The sequence below is a fragment of the Leptonychotes weddellii genome, chromosome 2, assembly GCF_054177405.1.
Source record: "Leptonychotes weddellii isolate Sample4059 chromosome 2, ASM5417740v2, whole genome shotgun sequence".
In the NCBI taxonomy this organism is placed as follows: domain Eukaryota; kingdom Metazoa; phylum Chordata; class Mammalia; order Carnivora; family Phocidae; genus Leptonychotes; species Leptonychotes weddellii.
Window position 1 is genome coordinate 104,241,828 of NC_138370.1, and position 18,050 is coordinate 104,259,877.

Here is an 18,050-nt window from a genome sequence, read left to right on the forward strand (position 1 = left end):
CACACACACACACACACCCTGACTCACTCAGGGGTCACCGGGGTGTGCTCTGGAACTGAACACCAGCAGCACTGGCGTGACCAGGGGCTTGTTACAATGCACAATTTCTGTCCCAGCCTGTCTGACCGGCACCCGCATTTAAACAAGACCGCCAAGGTGACTCCCGTGCCCGTTAAGGTCTGAGGAGACCGCCTTACAGCATACGGAGGCTGAGGAGCTGTTGCTAAAGGAGAGCACCTGTCGCGGGCACCAGTCCACCTTTCCTTAAGGTTCTTCCCTAGCATCTCTGTTGGCCAGGGGCTTGTGAGATGCTGCGTTACTCTGATTGCCTGCGAGAAATTCCTGCTGTCTACAGACAGCCTGGGGGAGACTGAGCTCTGATAACAAGCCGGTAACTGATTGTACAGGAACTTTTAAAACTCCTTCTGCTACAGCTTGTAGGAGAGGAGCACAGGGTCCACTTGCAAACAGATGCCAGCCCCGGCCTGGGAGGGGGGCTGAGTGTACCCGCGGCAGAGATAGGAGCAGCTGGGCAGAGATTTCCTGTTCTCCTTCTAGAGCGTTTTGTTCAGTGTTTCAGTATCTATTTTGTTCCCATTTTAGCAAATTCTGGTTTTTCTTTTACTTAACCTCTCCTCCCCCTTTTTTTCGGGAAAGATGCAAAACTTACTAAGATCACCCTCTTCCCATTTTCAGTCTTCCGGCCCTTCTCCTTTTCTCATCTTGCTCTCCCGTCTGTGAGGTCTCCCTCCCACATTTTGCTCTCCCTCTCCTCTGAGGTCATTCTTTCTGTCATTTACTCCATTTCCCCTAGGCTCCCTCCCTTCCCTACTGCCCCCCTTGCTCCACTAACGACACATTCAGTATTGGAGTGGTACCAGTCGCTGCAGCATTAAAAGACAGTTTCAACAAAATGCTGGGTATTCATAAAAATATTTGGTAATATATTTTACATTAGATTGTTTGGATATTATATATATATGCACACACACACATATATATACATATACATATATATTATTAAAGAAACTGCAACTTTTGCTTCCAAACAAATTTGGTACTGGTTCCTAGCACTGAATTCTTTCCATACAGGTTTTGAACGTAGAAATGGATACAAACAATCAAGCTGTTTTAACAATTCTGGAACATCTTATGCTTCATTGGAAAAATTTTTATTTGGCAAGAAATCTTGGGCCTTTATTGGAATGGCTATCACATCCAAACCATCAATTGTCTCATAAAGAGAATCTGGGGAGACCTATTGTGTCTAGATTTGAATTTCTTTATTAGAAGAATGGGCTTACTGAGTTAACCATAGCTTGGGGTTGAGGGAGCCTTACTCTGTTTCCCACTGTCTGTTCTTCCGTCTCATGAAAAAAAAAATCACCATTTCATGCTAAATTAGAGCACAGAGACAGCAGAGAAAGAAAAAGAAAGAACTGACCATGTTTTTCAGCTGTAGGCCAGCTCTCCAACAGGAGGGCTTGCATCTCTCCTTTTAATTCTGTGGCAGGCTCAGAGCTGCCATATTGCTTTTAAAAATATGCCAATTTAGTTTTGCTTGAATCTACCGCGTCTGTGTTCTCTGTCACAATTATGTGATCATTTAATCCAATATCAAAGGCTAAGGCAACTGTGTCATCTTGAATTAATTGAGACCCTATTTTATTTTCTTCTCGCCCCTCTAAGCAGTCCTAGCTCCTTTGTTGAATAGGCTATCTGGATATGGCTATAACTCACCAACGTCAGGGTGTAAAATTTACTCCAGCCTTCCCAACCCTTCCACTTCCCTCTTTCTTATTTCCCCTTTTCTCTACTGCTTTCCCACTTTTCATTTTCAGTAGTCAATCTCGAATTCCGTTCTCTGCCTTCTTTATCTAATGTGAAATATTGGTTCCTTTCACTAAGCCCGTGATGTGGTTTAATTCCCTCATATCATCTACCAGTGTTTGAAAGTTCTACAGAAGGAATATAGCAGCACACTTCCCAAAACCCATCAGGGAAGGTGGAGAATCAAGAGTCCCCTACAGTGGTGGGAAATCCTTGCCTTGCACTGAGGCTCCCTAGGACTCACGCTGTGGTACGTCACCCAGGAAAGCTCCATTCTTTCAGAACGTCTATTTTGAGGGCCATACGTGTGCCCGCATCCACTGTAATCCATAGTACAGCTAAGTCCCAGGCTCCATCAGGGTCACAGGAAGGGCGTGCCAACGATCAAGTTCATGGGTGCTGTGGACTTTATCTCTATTCCTACCAGTACTTTCAGCTGCTGTGTTATTGAAGCAGGGATAGGGTATCTCCTAGATTATAGGACATAGACATTTGGCAGTCTCCTCACTCTTTTCAACCTAGCTTTGCTGTCCTCCTTGCTCCTCCTTGAACTTGGCTCATTTTTGCCTCAGGGCCTTATAATTGCTTTTCCTTTTTCCTGGTTTTCTCTCCCTCTAGATCTCATGGGGTTTCCTCTTTCACTTCACTCAGGTGTTTTGTTCAAAGGTCACCTTCTCAGAAGGAGCTTCCCTTGCTACCATATTAAAATGCTTCTCCTCTGCCCCTGGCCTGTCCTTCCAGTTCCTTTACTCTGCCTTATGCTTATCAAAGCACTCAATGTTGGTTGTTAAAATACTACAATACTTCGGGACGCCTGGGTGGCTCAGTTGGTTAAGCAACTGCCTTCGGCTCAGGTCATGATCCTGGAGTCCTGGGATCGAGTCCCGCATCGGGCTCCCTGCTCAGCGGGGGGTCTGCTTCTCCCTCTGACCCTCTTCCCTCTCATGCTCTCTGTCTCTCTCTGTCTCTCATTCTCTCTGTCTCAAATAAATAAATAAAATCTTAAAAAAAATACTACAATACTTCTATCCAAGTTTGTAAATAGCCACTGCCCGGCAACCCTGAGTGTCCCCCAGTTATCTTGGCCACCTCTGTTCCCAGACACCTGAGACCTTCCCACTACCCAGTACATGAAGGGGATCTCTGGGGCTCTGTTCTAGCACTAGGGTCAGCACCCATGGCTATTCTGATTCTTCAATGCTTGTGGCACGCTAACGGTATATATGACAGGTGTCCAATTCCTGTAAGTATACAGTCAATGATTTTTAGTGAATTTACAGAATCGTGCACCCATCATCACAATTCAATTTTAGAATGTTTGCATCACCCCAAAAGATTCCTTGCATCCATTTGCAATCTAAATATTTTCGGTACCACTACTGTTTAGCTCTACTTAAATTAATTATATAGGATTTTTGCTTACTTGTTGCAGCAAATAAATTATATAATATATAAAGTCATATATTCTATATATTCTATATCTATCTTTATCTCTCACCCAAAAGGGTCTTCTGCAATATGACCTTGTCACTCCCCCATCGAGAGGTGGTACCTAATTCCCCTCCTTTGAGTTTGGCCTGTCCTTGGTGATCACCTGTGACCAACAGAACATAGTGGAGGTGACACTGCATGACTTTCAGGGCTAGGTTGCAAGAAGCCTTGCCGCTTCTGCCTGATGTCTTGGAACACTCACTCTCCAGACATTCCGTCCAGGGTGTTCCCTTTTGGAAGCCAGCTGTGATGTCAAGAGAAGCCCAAGTCATATGGAAGGTTTCATGTGTGTGCTCTGGGTGACAGTTCCAGATGAGCCCAGCTTGAGTCATCGAAGTCCAGGTTCCAGACACACGACTGAAGAAGCCTCCAGATGATTTCAGCTTCCAGCCACTTAAATAACTCCTAGTAGTTTGAGTCTTATCAACTGAGGTCTCAGACTCTGCAGAGCAGAGACAAGCCATCCCCTCTGTGCCCTGTGTGAATTTTGGATCTAAAAAAACACATGCACATAATAAAATGGTCGCTGTTCTGCGCCACAAAGTTTGGGATGGTCTGTAACCCAGTGCTAGACAACTGAAACACTTGTTTATCATTTGGGTCACTGCCTCAACTGTGAGCTTCAGGAAGCAGTGACCTTGATAGCTAGGTATCTATAATGGCTAATTTTATGTATCAACTTGACTGGGCCACAGGGTGCCCAGCTATTTGGTCAAACGTTATTCTGGGTGTTTTAGTGAGGGTGTTTTTGAATGAGATTCACATCTAAATTGATGGATTCTGAGTAAAGCAAATTGCTCTTCATAATTGAGGGGGCCTCCTCTAATCGGTTGAAGCCCGAATAGAACAAAAAGACCAGCCTCCCCTGAGCAAGAGAATTCTCCAGCAGAATGCCTTCAGACTTCATCTGCAACATCCATCTTCCTGATTCTACAGCAGACAGCCTGTGGCCTCAAAAGAATATCAAGTCTCCTGGGTCTCTAGGCCACCAGCCCACCCTGCAGATTTTGTACTTGTCAGCCTCCATAATCACGTGAGCCAATTCCTTCTAACAAATCTCATTTCTCTACATACATATCCTTTTGGTTCTGTTTCTCTGGGGAATCCTTTTTTTCTTTTAAGATTTTATTATTTTTAAGTAATCTCTACACCCAACGTGGGGCTCAAACTCACAACCTCGAGATCAGAGTTGCACGCTCCACCAACTGAGCCAACCAGGCACCCCTCTCTGGGGAATCCTAATACAGTATATACTCCATAGACCCTAAGACAGTAGTTCTCAATTGGGAGCAATTTTGTCCTCCAGGGGACATTTGGTAGTGTCTGGAGACATTCTTGGTTTCACAATGTGAGGCACCTACTGGCATGTGGTGTGTCATGCTTCCGAACATCCTAAAGTGCACAAAACACTTCACCCCAAAGTATTGTCTAGCCCCCAAACATCAAAAGGGCCAGTCTACCTCAAGCACAATTTTTCTCACCCCTAGAACATCATAAAAATGATGATATCATAAATCCACTAAAGGCAGCTATAGAAAGTCACCTACCTGAGGAGTGAACTGTAGTGGGATCAAAAGCCAGCCCTTTCCTGCTTCTGTCCACTTTACCTGAACTGTGTCCACAGAGCTGGGGGAGCAGGGTGGAGCTCAGTACCCTGCAGAGAACGGCCTCATGGAGGACATGGAGGACATAGGACTCTTGGCACAAAGGTTAGAGCAAAGAACAGGTGGGGACGTGGTCTTCAGCCCATGTGAGGTGATGTTTCAGGGAACTCCCAGAAATAACTGGGGAGGATATGAGGGATAATGGGCTGAGGTCCTGCTTCTTCTAAGAGGGGTTTAAGTGTATGTAAGTAAAGTCAAGGAACGTTCACCTGGGATCTGAGGTCCGTCTTCCTTTGTGTCTACCATGTATCCTGCACCCAAGCCCATCTTTGGCATTCAGTCAGTTCGGCATAGTTATAGCAAGCCAGGCTCATTGGTTCACTGGTGACATTTGCCAACAGGCGGTAGGAAAGGACTGAAGCTTTGCCCTCAGTGGTTATAGAAGAACAGTTCTCCCTGTTGGCGCGGGTTATATTAGCTTTTTTCAGAGGAGGAAATAATTAATATATTTAACTGGATCAAGATTTAGAAATATTCAAGAGGCTCCTAAAATTCTAGAAAGAGGGAGATGTGACCAACAAGAGGAAACTTAACCAGGTTCCATAAAAAAAAGTAATGTATGTATAAATTACAATGAGTTTCATGCCACTTTCCTTTGGATATCATGAATATTATGTTAATTGGGCAGAGCAGTTTTCATTATTCTCGTTATTTTTTTTTAAAGTTGGCTCCCCAACCAGCATGGTCCCCAAGACAGGGCTTGAACTCATGACCCTGAGATCAAGACCTGAGTTGAGATCAAGAGTCAGCTGTTTAACCGACCGAGCCACCCAGGTGCCTCTCTTGTTATTTTTTAATAGGTGAGAAAATTGGGGCTCAGAAATTATAAGGGATATGTTAGTAATTAGCAGCTCCAGGAATAGAACTTGTGTTATTGTCAGTCAGTGTCCAGGTTAGAAAAAAGAAACCAATCTAGATACTTCATCCAGGGAGGAATATAACACAGGGAATTGGCTACAAAGATGTCAAAAGAGCAAGGCAGTAAGAGGGAGATCATGAAGCTGGGACTTCCTCAGATCCAGGCACCCAAGTCCGCATTGCTGATGAACTGAGGGAGACACTGCCCCTGCTGGTCTGGGGGACCGAGGGGGACACACCTTTGTTGATGCAGCTGAAAACGGGCACTAATACTTCTCGAGCTTGCAGATGTTCCATTGGTGCTGGATGTACTGCCTAAAGCAGAAAGGAAAAGGCGAAAAAAAAAAAAAAAAAGATTTCTTCCTTTCTCTAGTCTCCCAATTGACAGATTCTTTCTGGAAGACAGTTGGCAAGGGAATCAACAAAATGTAGTTGGTGGGCTTCCAGCCCCCTGTGATATAAGGAGAGCAGAGGTCAGGAATGGACATGCCACATAATGTTTTCGTTGTAGACTCTTTCCACTGTACCTCACTTTCTCCTGCATTAGTTAGGGTATGCTAAATTACTGCTTCAGGTAGACTCAACATTTAATACTTCAACACATAAGAAATTTAATTCTTATTCATGTAATTGTCTGGTGAGTGTATTCAAGTCAGTGGGGACAGCCTCTACCTCACAGTCATTTACAAACCAGGCCATCGGTGGTCATGCTGTCTTTAACACGTGGATTTCAAAGTTGCTCTCAGTTTCATAAAGCCAGTCAGCATGGAGGAGCAGTTGAGGGAGGTTTGGATGGGCTGGACCAATAAGAGATACATATAACCTCCCCAATTCCACTGAACACAACTTACCCCGTGGCTCTACCCAAATGCAACAGAGCCTAGAAATGAAATCTAGGTGTGTGCCAAAATAAGAGGAGAACGGATTTTTTTTTTTTTTTTTTTTTACATTGCTAGTAGTGTCTGCCACACCTCCCATGAATGTAAAGATCTGCTTTTAGAGTCTTCAAATCAATCCTTTGAGCACAGAATAAAGAGACCTGGCTTGAGAAAAGTCACTTGAAAAATGGGAGTTTTGATAAATTTCTTACTTGTTGTGAAACATCCATGAGATAGTGCAGCAGAGAGAGAGAGAGAGAGAGAAAGGGTTAAGGACTTTAGGCAGTATTAACAAAAACAAACAGTGTCAAAGCCAGTGGAGGTCAAAGTCCTGCCCCATCATCCTGGTGAAACCATAGCTTGATTTTTGTATCCTTTTCTGTCCACCACTCTAGTGGACTCCAGCAAACTAAAATGTGACCGAATAGGATGATGGAACAGTTGATCAGTCAGGGAAGAAAAGCACAGAGGGGACTGTGATGGTTATCTGCAAGCGCCATGGGAAGGAAAGGATGGCTTCTTAGTATGTGTGTCCCCAGGAGGCAGGACTTGGTCGTTGGGGTCAAGGCTACATGGCAGCAGAGAAAGCATTTCAGTATGAGAGTTACTGAAAGCATTCAGTATGAGGCAGGCAAACGGATAAAAAATTGTGCTTCTTTATGCATTTTTTTAAGTGAATAAATAAGTTCCAAAGGGTGGCTATCTATATGAGAAAAGGACTTGAAGAGAAATTCATAAATGAGAAAATGCAAAATCCCACTGGTAATCAAAGAAGTATAAATTGTATTAGTAAAAGATACTTTTTTTGCTTATCAAATTAGCAAAAATGAAAACAAACAAACCACCCTCTCTCCCTCTTACCTAATGGCCTGATAATGCTAAATGTCAGGGAGGTCTGGTGTGATCATCATTTTCATGCACTGCTGTACATAGCAAACTAGCCATTTAGCAGTATAATTGCTAAGGTTTTTGTAATAAGTGCTTAATCTTTGATCCAGTAATTCCATTTCTAGGAATTTTAACTGAAACACTTAGAGACAAATACAGTAATATTACAGTCATCTTCTTCATTACGTTATCTTGTAAGAGTGACAGGCTAGAAACAGCTTAAATGTATAACATTAACAGAATAGTTAAGAAATGTTTAGCACAGCCCAATAGAGTGGATTATTATGCAGCCTTTAAAAATGTGATTTATCAAGGGTCTTTAGTATAGATATACAAATGACCTCAAACATATGAAGAAAAATTGGTAGGAGGAGGACATGCAGGAAATATGCCTTTCATAGGTTGGAAGCATCTCTGGATAGTGGAATTATGGACAAATTTTTAAGTGCTTGTTTATGTTGTTTTTATATCTTCTAAGTTATAAAATATCATTTTGATAATTAGGAGATATAAAGTAGGAAATCTATTTAAAAAAAACCGGAAAGGAGTATACTCTTAGTTATGTAATATTAAGTCAGAGGCCAGAGAGTGTAGAAAGTCTGGGAGTCAACAGGGCGGGGGCAGGGTGGGCGAGTGAAGTTGGTCTGCCCCTCCCTGGATGAGTATCTTAGCATTGACATTGTTTGGAACTGCGGGTTGCTGATGATAAATAAAAACAGATGGACTTCTCGACAGGTTTATTCTTGTTTCTCAATCTTCTTGGCTCTCCTCGGGGTTAGATCGCTCCCAGACCTTCCTTTCCCCTGCCTTTGTAGCTACTAGTGAAGGATTCTTATATTTGGAGGAAATAGCTTTTAAGATCCCTTGTAACTGTGAGATATTAGGACTTTGGGGAAAAGATGCAGGGCTGTGGAAGCTATCCCACATATGCTGAGTATGCGTTCTACTTTGTGTTGAAGCTGGGGATCACCTACATTTCACAAAACACTTCTTACCACAGTGAATCAGCATGCGTTCAGATGCAGCAGGGTTTGTATGTGATTCCAATAATTTTAAGAGAGCACACATGTGTGTGGTTTAAGATGAGTGCTTCGTTTCACGTGTCTCCTAATTTCCTGGAACTGCAGCATGGCTTTCTTATCAAGTCATTGGAACAGATTACGTGATATGATGCTCCCTTCCGCAAAGCCTTGATTCCAGCACTCATTTTACCATTTTAAGACACTATGTCTTACAAATATGCAAACATCTGCATTTGAGGGTTGGTGTGACAGGTGCTGTTTGTGCCGGCGAAGGCAGGCACCATCTGTATGGAAAGGTCATGCTTAATCGTCTTGGAACTGATTTCTGAATACTGAAAGCGTGGAATGAAATGAAACCTCGAACACACCAGCGTTTGTTTTTAAGTTTGCAAAGGTAGCTGCTAACTCAACAAAATGAAACTATGTCAGGTTACACACTTTTGAATCATGTGGGCTTTATTCAAAGCCTTTTTGTCTTCTTGGTCAACTTCATTCGAAAAGACCATAGGTGCAAATGACAAAGAGCAAAGATGATTTGACCAACTGGCCAGCTGAGATATTTCTGTGACACTCCATTTCCCAGAAGGGATAGAGTCAGTTTATGAAAATGGATCAGCCTTGAAATCACCCACAATAATGTGTGTGGAGGGGGTGGGGTGGGAGCTGGTGCAGGGCGAATGGAGCAGCTAAGCTGAAGTTTCAAAATGTTTTGGTCCACCGTAGGGTAGAAATGAAGAAACAGGAGAAGTCTTGGAACTTTTCATGGAGAGCATCTTAGAATCTATTTCAACTCCTCTGCTTAACAGGTTGGGCAAATGGGTCGACAAGTAATAAAATACTCGCCTAAGGTCCCACAGAGGGTCCGCGGTGGAGCTGAGTGAATCTGACTTAGCCCACTGTCCTTTCCTTACTGATTCCAATGCTACAAAAATCAGCAAACCTTGCTGCTTTTTTAATTTTTAAATCATTGAGTGCTTTCTGGGCTAGAATGAAATTGAGAGGAAATTTGAACCTCAGATATTTGTTGTCTATTTGGAGCCTGAGTGAAATAAGATAAACTTGTGAGAGTGAAGACCATGATTTACATGTCCCTATATAACTTTCTTTGAAACTGTATCAACACATGTATATTTCTTAAAGTAGTCCTAGAAGCTCTAAGTGTTGACATGATGGAAAATAAAACTTTACTGTAGTCACCTGGTGGTTTTCATTTGTAAATTGGCCTCGCAGTCCGGGCACCTGAGGTAGCCCTCTCTGCTTCCACGAGGCAGGGCTTCTGTGATGAGGATATTCTGCCACTAGGTGGCAGTCATACCGCACTGGTTTGGGCGCTCTGACTGTTTAATCTGGGGTGGAGATTAGCTCCATTGCTTTTTTTCCTCTTATCTACAGAAGTTTAGCTCTTGATTAAAAAAGCGGAGTAATACTCAACACCACATTTATAGAAGATACATTAAAAACCAAACTTTTAAATGATTTAGATGTAATTCCTTATCTGTCTCATCAAGTTTTAAACAGTTCAATTCTTAATTCAGCTAGCTGTCCTCTCCTTTAAAGCTTAAAGCTTACCAAAAGGATCTGAATGAATAAAAAGTGATTTGAATCTAAAACTTCAATTTTAAACCTAAAAAATGATTTCTTTGTTCCTGCAATTATAACATATTTTAAGCACTTTTTCCACTCATTTAGTAAATCTAAATCTTCAAAGCATTTTATTTTTCATTTAAAATAAGGAACCTAGGTACTATTAAACTGCTAAAGTAGCATCCTTTCATTGTAATGGTGACTGGGAACAGTGAGACCTCCCTCTTTGAGTGCTCGGTCGCACGGTCTCACGGTCTCACGGTGAAAGCAGCCAGAGAGCGGCCCCCTGTTTACAGGCAACGTCATTTGGCCACAGCAACGATTTTGAGGTAGGTTAAGTTTGTCACTATTCCTTCCACGCCCATAGGTCTGGAATCATATAAAGATGGAGTCTTTGGCATTTCAAATATGTTAATGAGAGTAAAGAGAAGTTTCGCTTAAAATGTAAATGTGTTTCGTTCTGTTCTGTGGTCTGTATAAAAGGGTCTATTACCAAGGTGAATTATTTCCAGAAGGTTAAGTGGAGAGAGGAAGCAGAAGGAAGGACAGAATTATAAGGAACTAGGAGAGGGGCTTTAGGGGGAAACATTGAGAAGGAGTCAGAGAAACTGAAAAAGAGGAACCCGAGTATGCTGGGGAAATAGGTGGCTCTTAAAGCAGGAATATTCCAGAAGCAAAAAGGATGAGCCTAGCCCTGAGGGGAGTTTAAGCATCCAAAGTCCCTGTAGGAGCAGAAATTAATGACTCTGGAAGATGGGGGCTTGGAGTTAGCACCCTGGAAAACCAAAGGCCAAGCGCAGGAGCAGGGCTTCTCCCAGTGGGTCCATGGACCACCAACCTCCACATCCCAACTGGGCTCAGGGCCCAGGAATCTGCATCTTTGACAGTCACCCCAGTTGATTTTCATGGTCTCCAAAGGTTGAGGACCACTGGAGATGGCAGAAGAGGCTGCAGACCATGAGTGGTGTGGTGATAGATTTTTCAGGCTTCTAGGCAACTGAGCGCTGTAAGCCTGAACGAAGAAAACCAAGCATCTCATAACCTAACCAGCTGTACCTGTTTGCACCAGTCAACACTCCTGCACCAAAGAAGGCTCAGTCATTCCTTTGAAGCATCTGCTGTGTGCTGGCAGGCAATGGGCTGGGTAGGTAGAGCGAGGAGATCTTCCAGAAACAGGAAAGGCGGGGATCTTTCCATGCTTGCAAGGTGGCAGCTAAGTAAACTCAAGCTCTCTTGTCCCTGTGTCTCTACAGCTCAGCTGAGACTCAGCTAGGCAGGGGTCAGGACGTGGTGGTTCCTGTGGAGATCCTCCAAGTGTGTTCCGCAGACAAAATCTACTTAGAGGTTACGGGTTACTCAATATCACTGATGATTCTGGGATCCTGGGGTCCCATGGGGGGGAACTAGAACTTCGGGTTTAGACAGACACGTGTCTGACAGATAATGGGCAGAGGGGAAAAGGGTGGAAGCGGGTGTTCAGAGTGACAGTGGTAGACCCCAGGGCTAGATGCAGGCAGGCTGCGGTGGCTTTTCCTGATCTCAATTCAACCTAATCTCTCTTCCGCTCCAGAACCTTTGTGTCCTGGCAGGAAGTATAACTGTTCAGGAGTGTAACTGTTTTCTAGGTGATCCAAGTCCCTTCTAGGGGCATTCATTCATTTAATTAAAAAAAAGTAATTGGTCCAGGCTCCCCCATTCCATATTCTGTGGCAAATACAGTGTTTTCCCCCAAGATTTCTATGAATTTGGGTGGCTTACACTTTCATAGTTATAGGTCTCAACTTCTTGCTTCCCCTGAAATCTAGGTCACTTAGGCAGCTGGTGTGCCTTCTAGGGTGAGGGAATATCTCCTCTCACCACACCACCCGACCGAAGGCCAGACATGGTCCCCAGACCTCAGCTCTCCTGCCAAGGAGATGGAGACAGCAGACTTTGCTAAAAGCCTTGCTTGAGAAATGGAGGGAGGCTCTTATTATAGCACAGAAATAAACTTCACATGGAATAGCAGACTCTGTGCTGAATTTCTTCTTCCCCATCTCCACAGAGCATCCTCTGGGGATCAACTTTGCCCTCTGGACACCACTTCCTGCCATCTTGCATGGGGCCCCTTTCTTCTCCCAACCATGTCACTTCCTGGCCCCCTCTCCAGAAAAGAGGTGGCCACTTGAAAGGAAATGTTCTTACTTGAAAGAGAGGTGACTATTAGAGCCCAAGAAGCAGAGAGCCAAGAGCTCCAGGTAACAAACAGTAGACCAGAGTGGGGCTGCTCCGAGCCTCGGAGGTCTGGAATACACCCTCTTTTTCTGTGGGTGGCTGGAGACTGTCTGTGGCAGCTGGAGCAGAGGGGAAGCAGCATGGCTCCACCCCCCTTCTGGGAACCCCTAGACGGGCCCCAGAAGGGGGATGGTGGAGACCTGGTCACTGGCAGGTGGAGCATATCGATCCAGGAAGCACAGGGACAAACTAGTAAAGTACCCCTGCTGAGGCCTGAGAGGATGAGGGGCCCCTGAGACACGCAAGTGAATCTCTCAAGGAACAGCATGGGGTGCTGCTTCTTGTGGCCTCGTATCCTCTTTCAACATCCAGAAATGATCCATTGTCTTTCTAATGTGCAAACCAAAATTGAATAAATCTACATGAAGATCTGAGCCAGTGCTTCTTTTTTTTTTTTTTTAAAGATTATTTATTTATTTATTTATTTATTTGAGAGAGAGAATGAGATAGAGAGAGAGAGCATGAGAGGGGGGAGGGTCAGAGGGAGAAGCAGACTCCCTGCCGAGCAGGGAGCCCAATGCGGGACTCGATCCCGGGACTCCAGGATCATGACCTGAGCCGAAGGCAGTCGCTTAATCAACTGAGCCATGCAGGCGCCCTGAGCCAGTGCTTCTTAAACTTTAATGTGCACACACATCATCTGGGGACCTTGTTAAAATACCGATTCTGATCCAGGAGGTCTGGGGTGGGGGCTGGAGTCTTCTGTGTAACAAGTAAGATGTTCGTAGGTGACGTAGCTGCCGCTGGCCCATGGGCCGCACTTTGAGAAGCTGAGGTGTCAGCAACCTGATGTTTCCACTGACCTTCACCTGGGCCTAACATTTGCAAATAATGACAGAAAATAGACACTTGGGGGTGGGGAGACAATTCTTAGCCCACAAGGCTTGGTGTTCACGATGGACTGTAAGCTGTACGGTAAAGCGAGATGATGGGAGGAGGATGAAGCAGCTATCCTGAGACTCCTCAGTGGATGTCCTTAACAAGAAAATTTATTTTATCCTTGTTGCACAAGCCCAGGAACAAAACATATAAACAAGCTCCCTACTCCAAAGCCTCTCCTTCTCAGGGGATTGACTGACCCCATGTTGTCTCCTCATTGCCCCTCGCTGACCAGCCAGTGACCCTCTCTTAGGAAGTGGCACGCTATGACTTTAGCAGGGATTTTTAGATTCCATACTTGACCTTTCAGCTAGAGAATGAAAGGCCTGCACCATTTTGGGAGGACCCCTTGGTGCCCCTAAATCAGCTTAGGGAGGCAGTCAACGTCACCATATTTAACAGTGCTACATTCCCCTCCTTTAACCAGGCCCCCTTCTAAGAGCCCAGGAAAACACAACAATGTGTCTCAGCAAGCCTTTGTCCCGGGCTTATGCGTTGTGGCATTAGCTGCCGCAGCTGCACCCAGCCCCAGAGTGACAACGCACGTTTAATCCCTACCAGCCTGTCAGTCCACCATCCAGCTCTGCTTTTATACAGAACTTTGCACAGCAACTCCCCAAAGACGTATAATTAGAATTTTCAAAGCACATAAACAAAATTCAAGCCACAGAAGTCCACCCGCCCAGCCTCAGGGAAGCTAAAAGTCTCAGAGAAAAACCTTTTTTTGAAAAAAAAAAAAAAAAGTTTGTAGGAAGAAAACACAACGGAGTAGACTTGGATCGAAACAAAACAGTTCAACAGAAAAGAGGCTAAATAGTGGCAAAAAAACGAAAGACAAAAAACAAAACCTAAAAAACAAAAACAAAAAAACCCCACACAAACTCAAAACAACCTAAACACCTGCTTTGTTATTGAGGATTATAGTTAAATACAGAAATTTGGATGGAGAGAGTGGCTTTGACGAGCTGAGGAACTCAGCTTGTAGGTTGTGTCTTTGGAGAAACCTCCCGGCAGTAAATGGTTCCACATGCATCCAACAGTTCATTGACTAAGAGTTCACTGAACACTAGCTAGTTACGGGGCTGGGGGAGCAAGCAATGAGAGGGGTGCCCGTGTGGCCCCTGCTTTTGAGGAAGGGGAAAAACGCATGGGAAAATATGGAAGACCCCCTAATGGCAAACGCGTAAACAAGCAGCCATTTTGGCATAGCTGGGCTCCCATTAGCGGAATGACACCTTAACTTCTAGCAAGGAAGCAAATACATACGACTTTAAATTGAGAGTCAAGGAAAAAAAAATAGGAGACATTTGAAATGCCATTTAAGAAGAGTTTTCCCTCTGTATTTCTGGCAGTGATACAATAAACTATTCTCCATGAGTTTTCCCATGGAACCGCTGTCATTTGCTAACTAACCCTGTCCCCAGTACTCTATATCCAAAACCAAGACATGTTTTACAAAAGTGTTTTATTTATTCATTTTTTGAAGGTTTTATTTTTAAGTAATCTCTACACCCGATGTGGGACTCGAACTTACATCCCCGAGATCAAGAGTCACATGCTCTACCGATTGAGTCAGCCAGGCGCCCCTACAGAAGTGTTTTAGATGTAGTAAAAGCAACTATGATTCACTAAATTGTTCAAGATTATTTTCATGCTAAGCAAGATCCCCTAAAGATGTACTGATGATATCACGGGCCGGGTCCTTTGAGGACTACTGCGTGCCATCCCATCATCTTTCCTCATAGCCTCTGTTTGAGGGCGTGATATTATTATTTCTGAGGTAGAAATAATAATACCTGGGGTCTGCACATGGACATGGCAGTAAGAAGTGAAACCTTGGCTCAACTCCTAGGTCTATCTGACTCCAAAACCCTTGCTCATACCCAGTCTGTTCTACCACCCCCCTGCACCCAGGGAGGTTGGGGTTCCCGGGAGGGTGAAGAAGGGACTTTACTGGCCCATATGTTGGGTTCACCTCACCCACCGTGGGGCTAGCACCTCAGGGTGGCGTTCCGACAACTCTGAAGGTGTGGCGGACAGAACAGGAGCCTTATCCCTGCACCTGGGCAGCGAGGAGTCACACTTTGACAGATACACTTCTTAGGCTTTCACAAAACAAAAAGAATACTGTAAAGGAGAAATTAAATAGGCATCTGTAAGAAATTTTTTTTTTAAAGAAGAAAGAAAATCAACTTTCAAAAATCACTCCTGAGCAACTCATGGACGGTACCTCTGGTTTCTCAAGAATGAACATCTCTTCTTTCTCCTTACCACTACCTCTTTTCATCCTTAATTTAAAAATGATAGGGGTGCCTGGTGGCTCAGTCCATTAAGTGTCTGCCTTCAGCTCAGGTCATGATCCCAGGGTCCTAGGATCGAGCCCCATTTCGGGCTCCCTGCTCAGCGGGGAGCCTGCTTCTCCCTCTGTCCCTGCCCATCCACTCGTGCTCTATCTCTAGCTTTCTCTCTCTCTCTCTAATAAATAAATAAAATCTTAAAAAAAAATAAAAATGATAATACAGTCAACACTTGGCGTTAGATTCATGAAAGACTTATTTTTAGGAGAGATTTAAAAGAACTATGCCATCCACCTGTGGCAATTAAGGCTCCTGGAGTGGTCTTGTGTCAACCCCTGGAGCTGGCACCCTGAGCACTGGCTGTCTTCCAATTGGGTGACTATACTTAGTCCTCCTAAGAGTTCTCCCCTGCAATTGAGCCTGAGGCCACATTTTCATTTCCTGAGTTTGCATGTGGAGTGATCCATTTCTTTGGAGGCCCTCCCTACCTTATGAACCTGGCTCCATCATTGCTCTATAGGGATTTTCAGAGAGCGAGTCATTCAATCCTGGAGACTCAGCCGACCATCTACAGGGTGGAGTGACTCATGGACACCTGCCATGAAAAATCGTTCATTCCTGAAAACAACTCTGGAGGCCTGGAGGACTACATGTCATCAGTGTCTTCCAGCCACGGAGGATGGGAAATAACATGTGCAGATGGTATTTTTCCACTGAACGTAGGGCCTGGTGGAGCTGTCAGATGTAGACAAAGGTTTAGCATGAGAGGCCATGGGTAGAGAATGAGCCAGAAGGAGGCCTGCGGCAGAGAGGATTCAGCCGGAGATGGAGTTCATGGCTCTGAGAAAGAGTCTGGACTTTCCATTCCTAGTGCCATATTGAGCCTGCATCATGAGAATTTGCATCACAGCCAGCTATAATTACCTAACATCATTCTCGTTAGTGGCCAGAAGGCATTTTTACAAAGAATCCGATTGTTTCCCCTAGCTTGGGAAGTTTTTATCCAAGCACAGGGATAAAACTCAGTCTTGTTAGAACATCTCCTTTGTTATATATTTGTTCATTTCTTTTGTGAGAGAAACAGCCACACACACACACACACACACACACACACACACACACAAACATATCAGCTTTGTGGAAAAGAGAGTCACAGTGAATTTCCTACGCAGATTTCCCCTTCCAGATGATGTTCTCTTCTTCCACAAAGTGTAAGATGATAGCATATAGTATAGCACAGGACTCAAGTTCTATTTTTGGATAAAAAATAGAATTGTCTCCCTAATGGCAAATTTATGCAAGTTTTCTTCTGTAAGTAGAGGCAAACCTCAAGCACACACAACCATCTCATGGGCTAGGACTTAGATCTATTTCTATTCACAAAGAAACTTAAATTTACAGACCTTCTAGATCTTCCCAGACCACAATTAGCTCTGAATGGACACGACTGGCAAAGGATCTGATTTCAAATCCGGTAGCTGGACGGTAGAGATACTTTCACATGAGAAAGAGGAAACAACAAGAACCACTTTGTTCAAGAATTCACTCACGATTGCTCAAGAATCCTAGGCTGTGAATACTTTTTGGCCGGTAACAAGTATCATAAAATGTTAATTTGGGTCAACACACTGCTAAAGTATAACTATGAATGAACCCATCAAAATTCCCACATCTGTGGAACCAAATTTGCTTTATATTTTTATTTTTATCATTCAAGAGTGTATTCAAAATTATGTTTCAAGGGCACCTGGGTGGCACAGTCAGTTAAGCGTCCAACTCTTGGTTTAGGCTCAGGTCATGATATCAGGGTCCTGAGATTGAGCCCTGCGTCAGGATTCATGCTCAGTCTGCTTGGGACTTTCTCTCCTTCTTTCTCTGCCCCTCCCACTTGTGCCCTCTCTCTCTCTGAAATAAGTAAATAAAATCTTTTTAAAAATTATGTTTCACAAGTGTTTTAGAGGCACTAAAAGCAAGTGTTATAACCTAAATTGTTCAAGATGATCGAGATGTTCAAGAAGAGATCAAGAGCCCTTAAATATATTAATTCTTAATTTTCAGAATCTCTTTTAAAGTTTTCAACAGATAAAGCCTTTAATAATTACTCTGGAGGTACATGAGGGCATTAGGTTTACTTTCAGAGGAATTGGAAGCTCTGCAACACATTTTCCATTGAACTGTTTCACTTCCAGACTCCTGAATAAGCTTTTTGGAGAAAATGCTGGCTGTCCCTTCTGTTCCTGAGGCAAGGCATGCAGGTTGCCCAGGGCAGAGGTGTGCTCTTGGGGTGCTGCCTCTTTGGAGCATCCAAGATCTCAAGTGAAGTACCCCCTCCTCAGAATCTTTGGAAAAGAGGATGTTCTGGGGTTGGATTCAGGAAAGCGTAAG